The 23,530-nt window shown below is 36.6% G+C and overlaps 1 protein-coding gene across 1 annotated transcript in view; it reads right to left on the bottom strand.

Moving 5' to 3' along the window:
* The window catches only part of CFAP95 (cilia and flagella associated protein 95), a 233,073-nt gene extending 209,543 nt beyond the window's left edge, over positions 1–23,530 (bottom strand). Inside the window, exons 1-2 of the mRNA XM_049633761.1 lie at positions 23,448–23,530; positions 18,543–18,658 (exon numbers count right to left, since the gene is read on the bottom strand). The gene's annotated coding sequence lies outside the window, so the exon portion shown is untranslated. The remainder of the gene's footprint in view (positions 1–18,542; positions 18,659–23,447) is intronic.

The raw sequence follows: 23,530 nt of genomic DNA, 5'->3' as shown, positions 1-23,530 counted from the left end.
GTGACAAAAGACACAGTGGAAAGTTAATGTGTGTGTGTGTGTGTGTGTGTACACACAAAATGGTTACCACAATAGAGTTAGTTAACATGTCTAGTACCTCATATAGTTACAATTTGTGTTTGTGTGTGTGTAGTGAGAACTTTTAAAATCTACTCTCTTGGCTACTTTCAAATTTCACTATAGTTACCATGTATACTACCTGTTACCACTCTAGAACTTAAGCATCTTAGAACTTAAAGTCTGTACTCTTCCACCACCATCAGCCATTTCTCCCACCCTTAGCAACCACCAATCTATTCTGTTTCCAGGACATTAGTTTGTTGTTTTTTTTTTTAGAACCCACATATAAATGAGATAATACAGTATCTGTCTTTGACTTATTCCATTTAGCATAATGTCCTCGGGATGCATCCATGTTGTCACTAATGGCAGGATTTCCTTCTTTTTTATGACTGAATAATATTCCATTGTATATACATATATGCCCTATTTTGTTCATTCATCCACCAATGGACACTTAGGTTATTTCCACGTCTTGGCTATTGTAAATAATGTTGCAGTAAGCGTACAGGTGCAGATGACTCTTGGAGACAGTGAGTTCATTTCCTTTGTATATATACCCATTAATGGAATTGGTGGGTCATATGGTAGTTCTATTTTTAATTTTTTGAGGAACCTCCATACTCTTTTCCATAGTGGCTGTACCAATTTGCATTCCCCCAACAGTGTACAAGAGCTGCCTTTTCTCCACATTCTCTTTAGTACTCATGTCTTTTTATGTTTAGTGCTTATTTATTTTTAAGAGAGAGAGAGAGAGAGAGAGAGAGAGAGCACGCAAAACCAGCGGAGGGGCAGAGAGAGAGAGACAGAATGTGAAGCAGGCTCCATGTTCTGAGGTGTCAGCACAGAGTCCGATGTGGGGCTGTAACCCACACACCATGAGATAATGACCTGAGTCGAAGTTGGATGCTAATCTGACTGAACCACTCAGGCACTCTTGTCTTGTCTTTTTAATAACAGCCATTCTAACAGGTGAGGGATGATACCTCTTTGTGGTTGTGATTTGCATTTCCCTAATAATTAGTGATGTTGAGCACCTTTCCATGTACCTGTTGAATATCTCCTTTTGGAAAAATGTCTATTCAGTCCTTTGCCCATTTTTAAAATGGATTTTTTGTTGTTATTAAATTGTATGATTTCCTTATGTTTTTTGGATATTAATCACTTATTCAATATGTGGTTTGCAAATATTTTCTCCCATTCTAAGTTGTCTTTTCATTTTGATTGTTTCCTTTCTAGTCCCACTTGTCTATTTTGCTTTTGTTACTTGTGCTTTAGGTGTCATAGCTAGAAAATCATTGCCAAGACCAATGTCAAGGAGATTTTTTCCTGTATTTTCTTTAGAAGTTTAAAAAACAAAGCCCACAGGGACAGAAATGATCAGTAATTCCCTATAGTACAAAAGGACTCTTTACAGGTTGTTTTTAGTTCTCCCACAGTATATTTTAAATGTTTTTCATTATGTTATATGCATATATGTTATATGCTAAGTTATAGGCAACCTGACCTTTCTGAGATATTCTATCACATAAAGCAAGATACCCCAGAATTTATATAGCTTTTTTTTTCAAAGTTCAAAACTAGAAAGGTAGTCTACTTTTTCCTGGCCATAGGGAAAGCCATCCTTAGGCATACTATTTCTTAACCCCTCATCATGGAGGGATATTCATAGATAAAAGCTTTCCCAATGTAGCAATTTGGAACCAAGTATGTAAATCAAAAATATTTAGCAATTCTGTCTCTGTGTTTTTTATTAATACATATTGTCCCTGTTATGACTTCCCTTTTGCTGGGATTATTACAGACTGAAGAATGAGCACGATTCTCCATATGGCATAAAGAACTGTGTTCAAGGGGTAAAATTAAGCCATCTGTGGTGGTGTTCATATTCTTCCTTTAAATTGGTCCTTTTAATGGTAAATCATTAAAATATATGAACATATTTCACCTTCCTCTTCACTGGATTTCTTCACCACAAACAAAACTGTGTGTAACCTGCACTGGTTACAAACTCCTTTTTAGTTTTTACTTTTTGATGGATTTTGATGACCACACACAGTCACTCCTCCTTCAAAAGCAAAATGCAATAACAGTAAATAATAATATCAATTGTACGTGTATTTCTTGCCATAGAAAAGCTGAAAATATCATTACAGGCTTTTATATGTTTTTTTTTTCTTCCAACTGGTTTCTGTTAAATCTTGGAAATGAACAAAAGGCTGAATTATTAATTCCTCATTCAGCCCCAAAGTGATGAAGTTGTTGCTGCTGAGAGATACTTAAGGGAACATAATGCATACAAGGTCATGTTATTAAATAAAGGCACTTAGAGAACTGACACAAAGTCGACAATCAATTAAAATGCATGCTGAATGGATGAATGGATAAATACATGAAGTGGAACTGTGGTTCCTGCATCCAGCTTTTGACTTTTTTTATTCTTGAGAAGAAGTATTTTTTGGACATTTCAAAATGTTGCAATGTTATAGTGGATCAGTGGGACAATTACAAAAGGTATAATATACACATAATGGGAATGTCAGAAAGGGAAGAAAGAGTGAAAGGAACAACAGAACATAGGTTTGAAGTAATAATGGCTGAGGATTTTTCAAAATTAATGACAGACACCAAACCACAGATATAGAAGGCTCAGAGAACACTATGCAGGATAAAAAAAAATTTACATCTTGGTATATCATATTCAAACTGTAGAGAATCAAAGACAATGACAAAACCCTGAAAGAAGCCTACCTTAAATTAGAGGAGCAATGATAAGAATTACATTGTACTACTCTTCAGAAACCATGCAAGAAAGATGAGAGTAAAGTGAAATATTTAGAGTACTGAAAAAAAAACCCACCAATCTGTAGAATTCTGTAGTCAGAGGGGCGCCTGGGTGGCTCAGTCAGGTAAGCATCTGACTTCGGCTCAGGTCATGATCTCACAATTTGTGAATTCAAGCCCTGCGTCGGGCTCTGTGCTGCCAGCTCAGAGCCTGAAACCTGCTTCGGATTCTGTGTCTCCCTCTCTCTCTGCCCCTCCCCTGCTCACACTCTGTCCCTCTCTGGCTCTCAATAATACATAAATGTTAAAAAAAATTTGTTTAATAAAAAGGAATTCTGTAGTGACAGAAATTATCTTTCAAAAGTGAGGGAGAAGTAGAAGAAGTAGAGAAGAAAAATGATGTAGGTCAGAAACTCAGATGTACGTAAAGTAGGAGCCTTAGAAAAGTAACAAGAGTAAAATAAAATCTTTTTCTTATTCTTATTTGATCTAACAGTTTGTTCAATATAATAATGGCAACAGTATATTAGGTGATTATCACTTACATATAAGTGAAATGAATAACAGCAACATTATAGGGGACAGGAGGAAGGAACTGGGAATACACTGTTATGAGGTACTTGAAGCAGTATGTTATTTTAAAATAGACTTGGATCAGTAGTAAATGTATACTGCAAACTCTAGAATAACCACCAAAAAAAAGTTTAAAAAGAAGTATAATTGATATGTGTTATGGGCTGAATTATGTCTTTCCCCAAATTCATGTGTTGAAACTCTAAAGCTTAGTACTTCAGAATGTGACTATATTTGGAGATAGGGCCTTTAAAGACAAAGAAAGAGAAAAGTGAATTAACGATTATGTGATTGTTGATAATAAATCAGCTAACATATGAATAGGTTATTTTTTCATGTCCACAGGCACTATTGCAAGAAATCCTGATCTAATATAGGTAATAGATTCCTAGAACCTTAGAAATGTATACTACCTTTTTGGAAGTTTAAGGTGCCATTAACTGACACCCACATAGTTTGATAACAGACACTTAGGGGTAAAATATATAAATTATCACATCTCGTGCCAACTGAAAAAACTAAAACAGTGATTTTTTTAAGCATGTCTTATAATGAAACTTTGGTATACATAGTGAGTTTAGGGGACTGCCAATTATGTGAACTGTTATGAAAACCAGGAGATCAACCCAGAAGGGTGAATGGATGTTTACTAAGCATTTAACAAGTACCAGGCACTGTGCTAAGTGCTTTCATTTAAATCAAGGTTTCTCAACCTTGGCACTTACTGACATTTGAGGTTAATTTTTGTGAGGAGCTATCCAAAAATAATTTTAAAAAGGTCAATGGACTAAATATAGCAAAAAAAGATGGGGGCTGTCAGAGTGGATAAAAAGACAAGACCCGGCTACATGTTGTCAACAAAATTACATTGGATCCTAATGGAGGAAAATGGATGCAAAGGTACTGAAACAATGGGAAAAGGTAGGTAATAGCTAACAGAGAAATGGAGAAACTCTTGAGAAGACTACGTGCTCCGTAAGAACTGTGCGCCCAGTGCTTAGAATGGTGGCTGGAAAACAGTAGGCACTCCACAAATATTCATTTCATTAACACATGAATTTGAAAATCTGAAAGACAGTTAGGAACCTAATGTATGTCATTATCCAACAACCACCACAAAATGAATCATTCGTTCACATGAAAAAATAAGCAAGTGTTATTCTTCCAAACAGCCCATTACATGCTCCTGTGCGTTCACTTTGTGTTTTCTTCAGTGTTTCCATAGCCTGCTTTGTATGAAACCCTTAGAAACAAAAAGAGAAATTAAAGAAACAGGATGTAGAAAGAAACCCTTTCAACTCGAATCTCCTTTTCTATTCTCTCTCTATATTCAAATGTGGAAGAATGAAGGCAAGTGGTATGAAACAGAATTTTCTTCTATATGAGGGATCTTAAAATACACACACACACACACACACACACACACACACACACACACCACGCCTCAAAATACTACATGGAGCATGTTCTAATCTTTTTTTTTTTTTTTTTTTGCAGTGGGGTCAATCTAAATGCTGATAGAAAAGGAAAGAAGCTCAGAATTCAAAACCAGTTTTCCCCACTCAGATAATTCATGTGTTTCCAAAGCCACATCTACCAGCAAAGAGCTATCTAGAATAACATAAATTGCCCTTGAACTTCCTCTTTTATCAGTTCTTGAAAGCTTGAAATAGCCTAGGCTATATAATTATGTATTCTAGAGAGCTAAGTTCTTATCTTCACGTCAATATATAAGAATGGACTGAGAGCTTGCTTCTAAACCCTGTGCTAGAATTTAAAAGGACAAGCCTAGGGGCACCTGGGTGGCTCAGTCAGCTAAGCAGCTGACTTAGGCTCAAGTCATGATTCGTGGTTCATGGTCTGGAGCCCCACGTCAGGCTCTGTGCTGACAGTTTGGAGCCTGGAGCCTGCTTTGGATTCTGTCTCCTTCTCTCTCTGCCCCTCCCCCACACATGCTCTATTTCTCTGTCTCTCAAAATATGAATAAAAACATTAAAAATTTTTTAAATAAAAAATAAATAAAAGGACAATCCTAGACTTCTTTTTAGCCATCTTACGTTTAAAATCTACATTTGGCTGCTAATAATATACAATTAACTCCCCCTTAAAAATAAAGGAATTAAATTGCATGGCACTGAGTTCCAATTCTGGTTTATAATTCAAAATGAAAAAGTCTTATTTACATGGTCAAAATGATGTCAGGGAGCAGTTTAGATTTTTCCAAATACAATTTCTGAAATACGAGTCTGAAATATATTTTGTGTAAACAAATTATATCTCCTTTATTAGTATGGTACCGATTGAAAGCTTTTAATGTTCTAATAGGTAGATAAAACTTTTTATTTTCTCAATTTCCAAAGGCAGTCTTGACATGCAAATTAGATTTGATCTCAGTAAGATGGTAGGTAAGTGAAATTAATCTGATTCAGAAGGTAAGTTTCCTGGGAGCCAGGTCTCTTTTGGTCGTCGTCGTCAGCTCCACTGACATGCATGCACATAGCAGATGCCCAACAAATGTTTGCTCACTTGAAATACTTGACCAAATGGATTGTTTATGTGAAAATGGATGCTGCTAACCACAAATGAACCCCATATTTTTATTGCATCAAGTTAAAAATATTACCTTAACAGTTCCAGCTGTTGAATAGAGTACTTGAAAGACACAATATCACATTAATATTAGTTCTACAATGCAGGTTTCCCACTAGTTAGACTGACTCTCCCTAAGTAACTAAATTTTTTATGTTTTAAAGAAAACTAAATTTTTGAAGTTTTAAAGAAGAATATAAAATTAATTTTTAAAGTGCTTTCACTTATTTTTCTTGATAGAAAAACACATATTTATGAAATAACACCTTTCTTATTGAAATGGAAGAGAGTTATTAGCTCTTTTGAAGCCAGTAATAAAGAGCCCTTTCTTTCCTGATATTGGTATTGAGTTGGCACTATATCATGGACTTAACCTAAGGATTTTATCAATGGGGAAAATGATTACAAGATGGCTTACATTAGTTGGTTCTATTACTGGGGTATGATCCGTTGGCTCAAATGTCTGTCATCAATGGTATCCAGAAACCTAATTCACTCTGATGCTGACAGAAATGCATGTGGACTTTTGGGGGCCCTGAAGTGCAATGTGGTCAGAACAACACTTGGTCAGAATTAAATCTTGTCAAAAATTTTGAGAGAAAATATCAAAATGAATGTATTTTAACTGAAATACATTTTTACATTTTATTTGAACTTTTGTATAAAGAACATATTCATTAGCATGGGATTAAATTTGCACAAGTAATACATAAAGTCATTTTAACTGGAGTGTATGAAATACAGGAAGTTTCAAGCAAATAATATTCATGAGACTGTATAATATTGTTAGTATTCATTAAGGCTATTTCTGTGCATTAATAAAGTGGCTATAGGTCAGCTTTCCACCTTACATTAAAAATATAAAAAAGAATGAAATCTTGCCATTTGCAACAACATGAATGGACCTAAAGGGGCTTATGCAAAGTGAGATAAGTCAGACAGAGAAAGACAAATGTCACTTAATTTCACTTATATGTGGAATCTAAAAAACAAAACAGAAACAGACTCATAAATACAGACAACAAATTGGGGTTGCTAGAGGGAAGGGGCATGAGGGGATGGGTGAAATATATAAAGGGAATTAAGAAGTACAAAAAAAACAAGTCATGGGGATGTAAAATCCAGCTTAGGAAATACAGTCAATAATATTGTGATAACTTTACCGTGACAGATGGTAACTATCTTTATGATGTTGAGCACTGAGTCATATATAAAATTATGTTGTACACCTAAAACTAATATAACATTCTATGTCAACTGTACTTAATTTAAAAAAAGGAAGATACATGTGAACACAATGGCTTATGTGTTCAATTCAATATTCTTTGCTGTCAAGAGGCAAAAGAAATGGCAGGAAATTTTTTTTAAAAGTCTTACTATATTCAATATTTGTAATTTCTGTTCATTATAACTAAATTATAAAAACTATATTTTTTTCTAGCAAACTATTATCCAAAAATATTCTATTTCTATGAGAAGTTTTCTGTCTATAAAACAGAAGATAGAATGTCCTTGTAAGTCTATCTCACAATAAATTTCCTCTGGATTAGTTTCCTATAAAGTAAACAAATTTAAGTGAATTAGCAAGACAAAATGTAATTAGGTATATCTGAGCCACAATGCATGTGCTGATGGTACTTTTTGTCACTCAGACTAAAACAGAATAAGGAAATACAAATTTCAGAATTCTAAATTATAGTTATCTTTACAATTATTCATTTTACCTTTAATGAAATATTTCAACACATTTTATGAATATAAATCAATTAACAATTCTTCTTATAATACTTCATTAATAACTACTAGAGTTACTTGGGTTAAAAATCCACAGTTGCTAAATCATTGCTTTTCTTTATTAAATTATATAGTAAAGAGACATTACCTCTATACTGTTGCCCAAGATTTTTGCATGATCCCATTTGTTGTTAAGAATGAAACATCTGGGACACATGGATGGCTCAGTGGGTTAAGCATTGGACTTTAGCTCAGGTCATGATCTCACAGTTTGTGAGTTCAAACCCTGCGTGGCGCTCTGTGCTAATAGAGCGGACCCTGCTTGGGATTCTCTGTCTCCCCCTCTCTCTCTGCCTCTTCGCAGCTCTTGCATGAAGGTGTGCGATCTCTCTCTCTCAAGACTCTCTCTCTCTCTCAAAAATAAATATTAAGAAAAAAATAAAACATCTTTTCTGCAAATAAAATATACTGTCATAATGTACTCACAAAAATCAATTTGTGTTTAATTTACAATTAGTGAACTATATCTAATGAATCCAAAAACACCTCAGTAAGGTCTGTTGTTATGAATTCTAGATAGAAATGTCTGCTGTTTTCACCTGGCATATGTTGAAAGCTAACTAAACACCTTACTGTCTTTTTTAAAGTTAAAAATCCATAAACTAGTGACTTATGGCCTAATGCCAAGTTTCTTTTTCATGTACATTTCAAATAAACCATTTTGCCAAATGACAGTAAGACTTCATAAACTTGGCAAACATATAAGAGTAAAAACAAGGAAAAACCTAAAATATTAATCCTGTCTATAAAACGTAAAGTCCCTTATAAACATGTAAAAAGTTAATATTTTCTTTACATATAATGCAAAACTAAACCTGAAACCTGCTTTGTTTCCATCTTATAGTAACAGTAACTATGTTTACTGTTTAAATAAAATACTGCTTCATAATTAATACTGTTAAATAACTTATAGTTTAAATAAAACAACCTGTTTAAATTAAGTGTAACTATGCAATCCTTTGCCATAGATTTTTTTACCCTAGGAGTAGGCCTATAGCACACTGAGATTTTAAGGGGGTTAACAGCATAATTCTTCCTGTAAATGAGTTAATCCTAAAAGATAATTTAATTAAAAGGAACACTACAATTTCAGAACGACCAGAATAAAAACCTGCCTAATGAAAATGTTCGTGTTCTTTAAAACTTTGTATACTTGTAGCACCCAGTCTCCTAAAAAACAGTGAGTGACTCTATAAATATTTATAAATGACTTTCTGTGATTAATCTAAGTATTTTAAAAATGTCTTTTTAAGTTTCCATTCCAATCTTTGTCTCTTAAGGCAAAGAATAAGAGATTTCAGATAGTATTGTTATAGGTTTATACTCTAATGCAGACTTCTATTTCTAAAGTGGTGGGCTAGATTGTTCAATCTAATCTTCCAGTTGAAAACAACTGCAATGCTAAAGTTTAAAAAAATTCCCTCAAAGCACCAAAGAGCTGTCAAGAGACTAGAAACCAATAGGTCAAAAATCTAAGGGAAAGGGGAACCCAAATAGCTATAGCTAAGTGGAACACCTGACCTCCTTAGCCATGCTTGTCCTCAGGACACTTACTGATCCAGGTACATGCCCTTTGGTTTTGGCAGTCTCACCTGTAATGGGAATAGATGTCAAGACCAAGGGCCAACCCAAGATGAAGAATCAAATAGGATCTCAAAGGGACACGACTGATTAGAGTATGGATAAACCAGATGTAGACACACCCTTACCTCTCTCACTCATACTCATGGCACTCTGTGGAACATGGGAGAGAGTAAAAGAAAAATATCCTGAGAACTTAAGACCATAGGGTTGCTTTAAGACAGAATTTTTGTAAAAGGTTCATATTCGGGGAACCTAAGCTGTGATCTGGCTTAAGGTGGTGTCAGACTGGTGGTATACCAGGCACCTGAATTAAGCAAAAGTAAATCTTTCTATGAAAAAGGTATCTTTATCTCAGGCTTTAAAGAATCCCTTCAAAATATTTTCTCACGAATGATAAGTCCACATGGAAACAGTATCATAAGTAACTAAAACAATAATTCAAACAGATATGTAAAGACTTCAGATATTGAAGTATTCAGATACTACATATAGTTATAAAATAAGTACAGTTATTCTATTTAAAGAAAAAGATAACCCTGAAAATATCTGAGAGGAGCAGGTAACTCTAAAAAGAAACCTACCATATTTGTAAAACAGCTTCTAGAGATAAAAAAATGTAATAATGAAATCTAGAATTCTAAACATATTAAACATTACTAAATGGTGATTTAGAAGGAAAAGAGGAAAGAATAGGTAATATTTGAAGAAGTATTGATTGAAAAACACCCCAAATTTGACAAAAATTATTAATTAATACATGAAAGAGGCTCAACAAAACTCCAAGTGGTATAAATTCAAAGAAAGTCACAGCTAGGCACTTCATAATCAAAATGCCAAAAGACAAAAGAAAAACTTGAGGACAGCAAGAAAATGTTTTTCAATAGAATTAACACCTGATTTCTCATCAAAAAAACACACAAGCAAGAAGATAGTGGGATAATATATCCAAATACTGAAAGAAAAAGAGTATCAACTAAGCCTCCTACATCCAGCAAAACCATCCTTCAAAAATTAAAGGGGGGGAAAAAGACATTCCCAGATAAAAACAGGATTGGTCACAAGCATATCTGCCATACAAGAAATATTAAGGGGAATCCTTTAGTCTGAAATGAAAAGACACTAGACAGTAACACAAATCCACATGAAGAAATACAGAGCACTAGTAAAGACAACTGGATAGGTAAATAGTTAAAATACAGTATAAATGTATTTTAAATTTGGAATTCCTTTTTTATGTCTCCTATCTGATTTTTAAAACAACTGCATGAAGGAATGATTATAATCAGTGCTGATGGGCATACAATATATACAGATGTAATATATGTAACACTAACAGCACAAAGGAGAAAGGAGGGAGTGAAAATATATAGGAGCCAAGATTTTGTACACTACTGTAAATTAAGTTGTTTTTACTATGAACTATATTGTTATAAAGCAAGATTTTAATTGTAATCCCTAGGAAACCCAACAAAAATGTGACTCAAAAAACAAATAAAAAAAGCTAATTAAAATGGTACATTGTATCTATTTTAATACAAATCAAGGAAATAATAGAGGAATAAATAATAATAGAGGAATAGAGGAATAGATTTGAAGACATAAGTAACTTGGTGGAGGGGAGGCATCTGGGTGGCTCAGTCGGTTAAGCATCCAACTTCAGCTCAGGTCATGATCTCACAGTCTGTGAGTTCGGGCCCTGTGTTGGGCTCTGTGCTGACAGCTCAGAGCCTGGAGGCTGCTTCAGATTCTGTGCCTCCCTCTCTCTCTGCCCCTCCCTGCTCATGCTCTGTCTCTCTCTGTCTCAAAAATAAATAAAAACATTTAAAAAAAGACATAAATAACTTGAAAGGAAAAAGATAGGTGATCCCTTTCAAAATAACACCAGCAGTCTTCACAGAGCTAGAACAAACAATCCTAAAATTTGTATGGAACCAGAAAACCCTGAATAGCCAAAGTAATCTTGAAAAAGAAAACCAAAGCTGGAGGCATCACAATCCCTGGGCTTCAAGCAGTATTACAAAGCTATAATCATCAAGAAAGTATGGTACTGGCACAAGAAAGACACTCAGATCAATGGAACAGAATAGAGAACCCAGAAATGGACCCACAAACGTATGGCCAACTAATCTTCGACAAAGCAGGAAAGAATATTCAAGGGAATAAAGACAGTTTCTTCAGCAAATGGTGCTGGGAAAACTGGACAGGAACATGCAGAAAAATGAACCTGGACCACTTTCTTTTCAAAAAATAATTTTTTTATTGTTTATTTTTGAGAGAGAGAGAGAGAGAAAACAGGGGAGGGGCAGAGGGAAAAGGAGATACAGAATCTGAAGCAGGCTCCAGGCTCTGAGCTGTCAGCACAGAGCGTGATGCGAGGCTCAAACCCATGAACTGTGAGATCATGACCTGAGCCGAATTCGGATGCTTCACTGACTGAGCCACCCAGGTGCTCCTCATCTGGACTACTTTCTTACACCATACATAAAAATAAACTCAAAATGGATGAAAGACCTAAACATAAGAAAGAAATCCATCAAAATCATAGAGAAGAAAGCAGGCAAAAACCTCTCTGACTTCAGCCACAGCAACTTCTTAATCAACACGTCTCCGGAGGCAAGGGAAACAAAAGCAAAAATGAACTATTGGGACCTCAGCCAAATAAAAACTTCTGCACAGCAAATAAAACAATCAGCAAAACTAAAAGGCAACTGATGGAATGGGAGAAGATATTTGCAAACAACATATCAGATAAAGGGTTAGAATCCAAAATCTATAAAGAACTTATCAAACTCAACATCCAAAAAACAAATAATCCAGTGAAGAAATGGGCAAAAGACATGAATAGACACTTCTCCAAAGAAGACATCCAGATGGCCAACCAACACATGAAAAAAAAAGGCTCAAAATCACTCATCATCAGGGAAATACAAATCAAAACCACAATGAGATATGACCGCACACCTGTCAGAATGGCTAACGTTAACAACTCAGGCAACAACAGATGTTGGCAAGGATGCAAAGAAAGAGGATCTCCTTTGCACTGCTGGTGGGAATGAAAACTGGTGCAGCTGCTCTGGAAAACAGTATGGAGGTTCATCAAAAAATTAAAAATAGAACTACCCTATGACCCAGCAACTACACTACTAGGTATTTATCCAAGGGACACAAGTGTGCTGTTTTGAAGGGGGCACATGCACTCCAGTGTTTATAGCAGTGCTATTAACAATAGCCAAAGTATGGAAAGACCCCAAATGTCCATCAACAGATGAATGGATAAAGAAGATGTGGTATATATGTATACATATATGTATATATGTGTATCTATCTATCTATCTATCTATCTATATATACACATACAGTGGAGTATTACTTAGCAATCAAAAAGAATGAAATTTTGTCATTTGCAACTAGGTGGATGGAACTAGAGGGTATTATGCTAAGTGAAATTAGAGAAAGACAAATATCATATGACTTCACTCATATGAGGAATTTAAGATACAAAACAGATAAACATATGGGAAGGGAAGCAAAAATAATATAAAAACAGGGAGGGGAACAAAATACAAGAGACTCTTAAAAACAGAGAACAGGGGGTGCCTGGGTGGCTTGGTCGGTTAAGCGTCCAACTTCGGCTCAGGTCATGATCTCATGGTCTGTGAGTTCGAGCCCCGCGTCGGGCTCTGTGCTGACAGCTCAGAGCCTGGAGCCTTTTCGGGTTCTGTGTCTCCCTCTCTCTCTGTCCCTCCCCTGTTCATGCTCTGTCTCTCTCTCAAAAATAAATAAACGTTAAAAAAAAATACAGAGAACAAACAGAGGGTTGCTGGAGGGGTTGTGGGAGGGGGGATGGGCTAAATGGGTAAGGGGCATTAAGGATCTACCCCTGAAATCACTGCACTATATGCTAATTTGGATGTAAATTAAAAACAAATAAATTATAAAAAAAAGAAAGAAAAGAAAAGGATGGGAAATGATACACCACACAAATGGTATACAAAAGAGAACTGGAGTAGCTATACTAATACCACAAAAAAAATAGACTTTAAGACAAAATTTGTTACTAGAGACAAAGAAGGATATTTTATAATGACAAAAGGACCTATATATCAAGAAGACATAACAATTTTTTTAATTTTTAAAAAATGTTTATTCATTTTTAAAAGAGAGAGAGAGAGTGAGCATGAGTGAGGGAGGGGCAGAGAGAGTGGGAGACACAGAATCTGAAACAGGCTCCAGGCTCTGAGCCATCAGCACAGAGCCCAATGTGGGGCTCAAGCCCACAAACCACAAGATCATGACCTGAGCCAAAGTTGGACGCTCAACCGACTGAGCCACCCAAGTGCCCCAAGAAGACATAACAATTTTAAACATACATGCACCCATCAACAAAGCCCCAATACAGGAGGCAAAAACTGACAGAATGGAAAGACAAAATGACAACTTAACAATAATAGGGGCACATGGGTGGCTCAGTCGGTTAAGCATCCAACTCTTGGTTTTGGGTCAGGTCGTGATCTCATGGCTCATGAGTTTGAGCCCCACATCCAGCTCTGGGCTGACAGTGCAGAGCCTGCTTGGGATTACCTCTCTCCCTCACCCTCCGCCCCTCCCCTTCTCCCTTTCTCTCTCAAAATAAATAGATAAGCTTTTAAAAAATTTATAAAAGAAAAAATAAAAACAATATATAAATTCCCATCCATTTATGTATTGCCCATGGTTGCTTTTATGCTACAACAGCACTCGAGTTGAGTAACTGGAATAGAGGCCATACAACCCCACAAAGTCTAAACTATGTTCTATTTAGCACTTTAAAAAAAGTTTGGAACTTCTGGTTTCAGCTACAAAATGTATACAGCTTGGAAGTCTTCACCTACATCTTTACAACAAGACTAAAGGTAAACAAACTGAAAATAAATGACTTTTCTTAGACCCATCAGAGAATTAAGATCACAGGACAAACCATCACCCAGAAATCTGAGAGACAGCCAAACACAGAGAATCACAGCTGAGATCAGCTTATGTGGAGCAAAGATGGTGGAGTCTTAAACTGCTATGAATACTTAAGTGATAATCTTCACAAATCGCTGGACACTGAGTGTGTACCAGGTCAAGACTGAGAAGCTCCTTGGGGACCCAATCTTAGGGGAACCCAAAGACTCTTATGAGTTTTACCTCAAGGAACCCCACCAGGTTCTCATGGTAATGACCTCCCAAAATACCCACCCACTTTAAATTACCATTTTGAAATACACCCAAAGCATTCTCTGTAATAAAGGCCAATGCTCCAAGTAAAATGATGTTACCAGACCCTTACATGACCCAGGGAAGGGCAATTAGCCAACTCCAGCCCCTCTTGAAATCCTATTTAACCTAAGAGGAAAAAAATCAAAAAGCTAAGGAGCACTTCTGAAAGTGATAGCCCAAGGACTCAAGCCCACTAGAGACTGAGAGTCATTCATAAAATTACAGAACAATTCCTCTCCCACAACATCTTAGCGCCACATCAACAGGGTTCCAGTATAATCATAGCGGATTATAACTGAAAGAGTGTTCAGACACAAATTCTATGTAAGAAGGAATTCTTAGGGAAACCTAAGGAAATGCACCTGAGTAAATGGAGTCCTGTGGCCCCTACAGCTGTAGCTACAGCTATGACATGAAACACAGTCCAGCTCCTAACCACAAAAACATAAAACCTCTTACTAAAGGCCTATTTCCCTCAGTTTCTATTGCCCCAGATATCACGTCCAGTTTTCAACAAAAGATTAGAAGCCATGCTAGATGGAAAGAAAACAAACCCTAGAATCCGAAGTGACAAAGCTAACATGAGAACCAGATTTGGTAAGGGGTGATGAAAATGTTCTGAATTACATAGGGGTGATGGTTTTATAACCTTGTGAGTATACTAAAAACAACTACATTTTACACGTTAAAAGTGTGAACTTTATGGTATGTGATTATCTCAATTTAAAAAGGGTTTTTAAAAAAGATTTAACATGATTTGTAACTTTTTCCAAAACAAAAGTTTTCCTATACCATCCACACCCACTCAATTTGTGAAAATAACATTATAGAATAAATCTATGAGAATCACAATGGAATAAATTTTAAGAATTATGATTTTCATTGTATAGTTATTTGCTACCTATAACATTAACAATAAAAGAGTAAACATACTGTCTTTTTGCCACTCAATAAATATATACTTAATGTCTGCTTCATATAAGAAACTGTACTATGTTGTTGGGCTACAAAAATGAAGTTGACAATTCCATAAAACAAAATGAAAAGTGCCAAGCAAAGGCTACATAAAGTACAATGGACTTAAGAATATAGGAGAGCATTACCACCTGGGGTGATCAAAGAAGTCTTCATAATAGAGGTAGTATTTTAATTGGGCCTTTATTTATTCATTTAACCAATGTTGAAATGCTCATTATGCTCAGGTAATATGCCAGGTGCTAGGAAAACAAAATTAAAAATGAAATGGATTCTCTCACTGTGTCATGAAATAAAACTCGAAATGTGTATGTACAAATATGTGTGCTTATTTACATATGTATGGATAACTAACTACAGTATAAAGCAATGAGAGCACTTTTGAAGAATGAGTGTCAGCCAAGAAGCATAAACCCCTTTAATGGCTCCCTGACACCTTCCAGAAAAATTTCAACTGCAGAAATACGGCCTTGAGTTTCCTATGATTAAGCCTCTGACTAAATTCCTAGGTGACTTCCTCTACTGCTTCTTTATTACATCTATATTATGTGTTGGCTATTCTGTCCTTTCCTATTTTCCCCTCAACCTTTCCTTTCATCCCTCTATCCATTCATTTAAGTACGAATTGAGAGCCCACTACATGCAAGGCGAGGCACAGGGATACAACACCACACAGGACAAACAGGGTTCTAGCCCTTGTGGAGCTAATCTTCTATACAAGGGTAAAGATCCTGAATGAATAAGACAACTATTAGTTACATGTGATATATGCGACAAGAATATGCAAGTCTATGAGTATACAATGACAGTTTTAGTCCTTTCCTCTGAGGTATTTGACTTCATGTGTAGTAAGTAGCAAATACTCTATATTCCTTAGGAAGAATTTATATGACAGGGGATGGAAGATAAACCTTAAAACATTCAAGGGACTGAAATCATAGTGAAGTTGCTAAGAGTTCAGTCATCTGGGACATGTCAAAATATTTCTACCAAGGTGAAGGGCAAGTTGCTTCATCTTGCACACTCTGCCACTGAAAAAGAGACACATGGGTCACTTTGGATTCAGGAGGCAAGATATACTCCATGTGAATGTTCTAGTTTGAGTAATTTTCTGAGTAATTCATAGTTTTGAATGGACCCCAGAGCTTCCAGGAAAGCTGATCTTGGGCCATATGATCCAGAAGACCCAATAGCAGGGAGGAAAAAATCATGGCAATACCTTAAGGTTAGGGAAAAAGGTTTTTCCCTAAGGTTTGGGGAAAAAGCCACCTATTCATCTTCTACAGATAAATATTACCCATTTGAGAAATAGTTCCAGGCTTGCTACTGGGCTGCCCGGGCTAAATACCTGATTCATGGTATACCAGGTAACTATGCAACATGAGCTGTCCATAGTGAGCTGCCCAGTGTAGCATGTAGAAAACAAAAAGGATATAGAAAGGAAGAAAAACTGGAGCTAGGTAATAATGCTTATAGTTGACATTCAGGTGACAGCAATACTGAATCTGAAATCACTTTACAAACATTGTCAGGCCAGTAAAAGTTACTAGTTTGGTCTTCTTTTGGTTACTGAGACAGGCTATGTAAGCTCTTTTCTTCTTAGAGCCTTCACACATATTGTTTCCACTGCTGGTGTGGCTCTTTCCCTGCTTTTCACTGGGCCGGTTCCTTCTCATCTTTCATGTTTCAGCTTAAGTATCACCACACAGAACAGACTTCCCTGATCACATTTTCTAAAGCCATGTCCTTACCCCCACACTATTATCATCTGTCATGGTACTCTGCCGTTCCCTTCTGTGCCTTGTATTACAGTTTGTTGTTATACATTTGTCTGTTTACTTGAATATTGTGTAGGTCTTCCATCAGACTGTAAGTCCCACAACAAGGCAAGAATAATGTCTGTTTTTCTCACCATTGTATACCCAACCGTTGACACAGCATCTTATACACAGCAACAGTCATTAAAATTTGTGGAATAAATAAGTTCAACTGCTTGGACTCTCATTCTTTCAGCAACAGTAGTCATCTTTCTCCATCTATAAACCAAACAGCCCATATTTTGCACTGGCCTTTTTGCACACTGATGGTGATTTGGGAGACTTACCAGAGAAATTAAAGTGCCTAAAGTCAGCAAAAATTGGGGAGTTACTCTATGGCATTTCTTCCTAAAACTTAGACAATGGGACTATAATTCTCTATAAATGCTATACTCAAGTAAGAACATAATTCAGTATTTAACAAAGAATGCTCATCATTTCCTATGGGTAATTTTGGCCTAACGTTAATTTTGACAAGTGTCAGCACTGGCTTAAAATAGGAAAACAAGAAGAAACTGAGAAATATGGTATATGTTTGTAACCAAAATTCTGGGTTGTAAATTAAGAAGGAGATGAAGGAAGAGGAGGTACAGCCTTGTCTTACTTTTTTTTTTTAATTTTTTTTAATGTTTATTTATTTTTGAGAGAGAGAGCACAAGCGGGGAAGGGTCAGAGACAGAGAAAGAGGCACAGAATCCAAATCAGGCTGCAGGCTCTGAGCTGTCAGCAAAGAGCCCGACACGGGGCTCGAACCCATGGACCGTGAGATCATGACCTGAGCCGAAGCCAGATGCTTCACCAATTAAGCCACCCAGGCGCCCCAGCCTTGTCTTCCTTTTAGGCAATTACTGAAGAAGTCTCAGACTGAAACTCTGCTGTAGTCAAATGAACCTTTTACTAACTTTCTAAATGATTTTTTAACCTAACTCTAAGGTTTTAATATAATAATATTTATACCAAGGAACAAACAAAACAGCAAACAGAAAAAAAGCCCTAAGAATGTACTCACAATTGGGAACTTGTTTCACTTAACCATCCAATAGAAGGCATATTACTAAGAAAACTCCTACAACAATTTGACATCTTCAGTATACATGAAACATTCATTGCATTATGGAAACATACCTATCTCCCAGCTATTTCCACATACAAGTCCTGGACCGCCTCTTTTTCTCTGTGTTTTCTCTCACACAGCTTCTTCTGTTCTTTTCTGAAGATTACATCATGGGTCTCCTGGGCCTCTGTGGCAGGAAGAAAGAAGAGGGCCAAGCAAAAGGATGATATTTTCAGACTATCAAATGTCAAGAAAAATAAAACATCACTTGGTCAGCAACAAAAACCTTATTATGCAACTAGTATCCTCACTTCTGTAACCTCAGGGATTCTAATATCAGCATTAACTGCCTATTTAAATCATCTTCATGATTAGCATCTTGATAACGTTTACCAACTCTGTCAGGTTAAAAAACCTTCATGTTTTAAGTAGGAGGCTTATAATCAGTATAATTTTCTTTAATAATGTTAAACAGAGTTTCATATTGAAGGTTAGTATTTGCCTTATCTTAGTTTACTGTTGTGTTTTAATACTGATTTACTTATTGATTTTATTTTAATTTTAGAGAAAGAGAGCATGCATGCAAGTTGGGGAGAAGGGGGGAGGGAGGGGGAGAGAGAGAGAGAGAGAGAGAGAGAGAGAGAATTTTAAGTAGGTTCTGTGCTCAGCACAGAACCCAATGAGGTGCTCCATCCCATGACCTTGGGATCATGACCTGAGCTGAAATCAAGAGTGGGACACTCAACCAACTGAGCCACCAAGGTGCCCCAATACTGATTTACTTGTAATGAGGCTTTCTTTAGTCACAGAAATAAGTAATCATTTACATAGTGCTTCCAAGTTTAAAGATGGTATCAAATGCATTCTCATCTTTATCTCAACAATTAATGAAGGGCTAACAATATCAACTAAGTGTAAAAACATAGTACTTGAGAGGGGCGTCTAAGTGGCTCAGTCAGTTGAACATCCGGCTGTTCATCTGGGCTCAGGTCATGATCTCAAGGTTCGTGAGTTCCAGCCCCACTGTGAGGTTCTGCACAGACAGTCCAGAGCCTGCTTGGGATTCTCTCTTTTTCCCTCTCTCTGCCCCTCTCCTGTGCATGCATGTTCTCACTCTGAAAGTACATATTAAAAAAAAATCATACTTCATTATCCATGAAATTTTCTTTGGGGAAAATAAACCCACACCCCAAGGCAAAGGGTATACCAAAACTCTCCTCAGTTTAACGCACATGCCATTTAAAATTCATTTATTGGGGCACCTGGGTGGCTCAGTCAGGTGAGTGACCAACTCTTGATTTTGGCTCAGGTCATGGTCCCAGGGTCATGAGATCAGGCATTGTGTTGAGGTCTGCACTGAGCATGGAGCCTGCTTAAGGTTCTCTCTCTCTCTCTCTCTCTCTCTCTCTCGCCCCCCCCTCTGTCTCTGCCTCCCTCTGCCCTTCCCCTGCTCATATGTGCACTCTCTAAAAAAGAAAAAAATCATTTACTAATTTCTTTTCTTTTTCCTGAAGTGGTATTTAATAAAAACTTCAAAAATGATTATCACTCCTGTTGGCCTCTTTTAAGAATTCATTAAAAGACATTGATATTGAAGCTTTCTGACTAGCATCCTTATTTCCCTTCTATTTCTTTGCCAGTAAATTCTTGGATTTTAGGTTAATACGATAGTGATACGGCTGAGGTTTGGCACACTGTAATTACATAGTTACTTACAATGGTAATATTATAAGGAATCATTTAAAATTGAACATTTACTTTTTCTTAATGGTGGAAAGAAGTTTGCTTTTGTAATAACGGCGCATGGCGAGAACAGGTTTAGTACTATTTACACTCTATCTTGTGTAATGTTACCATGGGAAATGGAGTCCAACCCAAATAAATAAATAAACAACACATCATAGTGTTAGAAATAGAATAATAGAGTGAAGACTGAAAGAGATTATAAGTTTCTTTACAGCACTTCAGGAAAGAAATTACTAGGCTCATCATTAAAATCACCTTGTTTTCTTTCCTTCCAAGGCCCTTAATACGTACATTAGGTTTTTCATCATAGAAAATCTGGAACATCCAGAAGAACATAAAGAATGTACATAGGCCTTAATTATCTCAAGTAATTCCATCATATAGTGATAACCACTGTTAACATTTCAGTTTATAAACTCCCAGTCTATTATATGTATGTATATGTGATTACATTGATACTACATACCATTTGTTTTACATATACATCATTAGCATCGTCTTGTATGCTGTTTTGGTATTTCTTTTTGTCATTATGTATCTACCTTTTCCCCATTATCAAATAGTCTTCTAAAACAATGAAAAGCATGATTTGAGGGGGGGTGGACTGTCAAAATAATATTCACAGATATGTGAACAACTAGAGGTCACTTAAAAATCAATATCTCTAAGAAAATTAATATGCATACGAGATAGTTGACTAATATTTTTATTAACATAAACTTCTAAAATTCTTCTTAAATTATAAATATTATACTTTGTTCTTTGAGTTACTTAGTAAAATTCTCCTATAAATATATCTCCCACTAAGAGTTTGGTATATACTCTTTTAGTTTTTTTGTTTTTTTTTTTTAATTTTTTTTTCAACGTTTTTTATTTATTTTTGGGACAGAGAGAGACAGAGCATGAACGGGGGAGGGGCAGAGAGAGAGGGAGACACAGAATCGGAAACAGGCTCCAGGCTCCGAGCCGTCAGCCCAGAGCCTGACGCGGGGCTCGAACTCACGGACCGCGAAATCGTGACCTGGCTGAAGTCAGACGCTTAACCGACTGCACCACCCAGGCGCCCCAGTATACTCTTTTAGTTTTAATGTGCTTTTAAATGACGAATAGTATTTGATCTTATAGATTTACTATAATTTACTCAATTCCCAGTGTTGGGCATTTAAGGTATTTACAATATTTCATTATTAGCAGTAAATATATTTTGCAGATCCCTGAATGTAAATCTTTGACAAAAGATTTCAACAAATCTTTTCAACAAATCATGCTAAATTTATCACATCCTCTCCTTAGATACATATCATTATAAAGTCTCATAAATTTAAATTCTTAACTTCTTTGAATTTATTTCTTTATATGCAAAATTAGAGGGCTAGATTACAGTTCTAATATGCTCCAATTCTAAAAAATTTGAGTTCTAAACATAAATCCAAAATTGGGTGAAACAATTTGTGAATTCTTAGAAGAAACATGAGACATATAATTCATGCCTTTCAAATGAGTTCAAAGAAGGTGTGTGTGCACCTAGGTGTGTGTTTGTGGGAGGGCGTAAATAGAAAAACAGAAAAATTAATTATCTTTCTGGAATATCAATTTTACTTCGGGATCTAAGGACAAAGTTTGTGGTTTTTTTCCTGTTAAATATATTAGAGTGAAAAATTTAAATCTCATTTTTTTTTTTTTAATGTTTTATTTTGGAGAGACCCAGAGATTGTGGGGACGGGGGCGGGGGTCCGGGAAGGCAGAAAGAGATGGGACAGAGAGAACCCCAAGCAGCCTCGGCACCGTCAGGGCAGAGCCCGATGTGGGGTTTGAACTCATCAATCATGAGATCATGACCTGACCCGAAACCAAGAGTTGGAGGCTTAACCGACTGAGCCATCCAGTGCCCCCAAATCCCACTGATTTTTAAGATAAAAATGGAAGTCTCTGAAAAAAAAATGTTTGTATTTTTGGGAAGTCGGGATTTATTTTCCATCTTTTGTTAGGAAAGGATGCAAGGCTTTAAGGGAAGACGAAGAAGGCTTGCCAGTTGTAACACGAACCATTTGAGGATTGGTATCACATTCTTAAAGAGTAACTAGGATATCTGAAGTAATCCTTGGCCTTGGAATCTAAACACACATTCACTCCCGTCATTGCCTCATTTGGGAACCTGTCAAGAGGTTAAGGATTGTTTCCTTTTCCTCAAATGTCCCACCTGGCTTTTATACAATTTTATGAACCTTCTAATTCATTTCTTTTAAAACCAGAAGGCCGGTGTCCAGACAGCAGGTCTAACTAACCTTTACAAACATACCCACAGGGAATAGCATCCGCTGGATATAGTTCGTTTATATTTCTCACTCACTAATTTGGCAACAAATGTATGGTCTCTACTTTCACAATCATCAATCCTACTTCAAATGTGCCACATTGTTTCACAGTAAACAGACTATGAGCTTGATTTTTAAAAGTTTTTTTTTTTTTTAAAGATACGGATCTCAAGCAAGGATTAAGTAAAAATAAGTGAACCAAAGGCACCCAGATTTTTCTACCACAGAAGGGTGAAGGGAAATCTGATCTGTGAAAATTATGGCATTTCAAAATCTAAATGAAGTAGAAAGCTAGGTTTTCTTAAAAATTTTTTTGTAGCAAGGTTAATGGCTATGAAGCGCAAACTTCGTCAGGATCTTGGTTTTCTAACTCCCAAACTGACACGCAACGTTCAAAGCACGCCAAATGGTGTACAAAATGAAGTACACTCAAAGTAGAAAATCTAAAACATATTTCTGTATGTCCACACCCTATATCCAGGTGGCAATTAACTTTCCCTTTTCCTCTTTTAATGGATTAATTAAATTTTTCTTAATTCAGTTTTTGAAAATGGCTGCTCGGAGGGCGAAATTGGCACGCGGGTACAAAACAAGGTCACCAACACGGTCCAATTGGGGCTCACTCCGCCACCAGCGTCTGCGGACCGCCTCGTCCCTCCAGTTGGGAAAATAAAGAGAAGAGGCTCTCAAACACTCGGGGACAAACAGCTCCAGAGGACCTGCGCTCTCCGTTAAACTTTCCTCCAGAAGCTCCCGGGGGCTGGTTCCCAGAGCAGTTGACAGTGGGTGGCCCCGGCGGCGTCGGGGGGTGGGGTTCAGACCGACTCTGGCTCCGGAAGGTTGACTTTAGCAAGACTCCTCCCTCCTCGGCCCTGAGTGGACTACAAATTAACATAAAACGTGTAAAACATTGACCTCAAGTAACTCTGCAGCATCTTCCGGGACACTTGGAAACTCGGGTACCAGCAAAAGTCGGGGACCAACCAGGCGGCCTCAGC

Source organism: Panthera uncia, chromosome D4 (genome assembly GCF_023721935.1).
Source record: "Panthera uncia isolate 11264 chromosome D4, Puncia_PCG_1.0, whole genome shotgun sequence".
In the NCBI taxonomy this organism is placed as follows: domain Eukaryota; kingdom Metazoa; phylum Chordata; class Mammalia; order Carnivora; family Felidae; genus Panthera; species Panthera uncia.
Note: the sequence above shows the minus strand (reverse complement) of the source record. Positions and strands in the feature narration are given on the sequence as shown.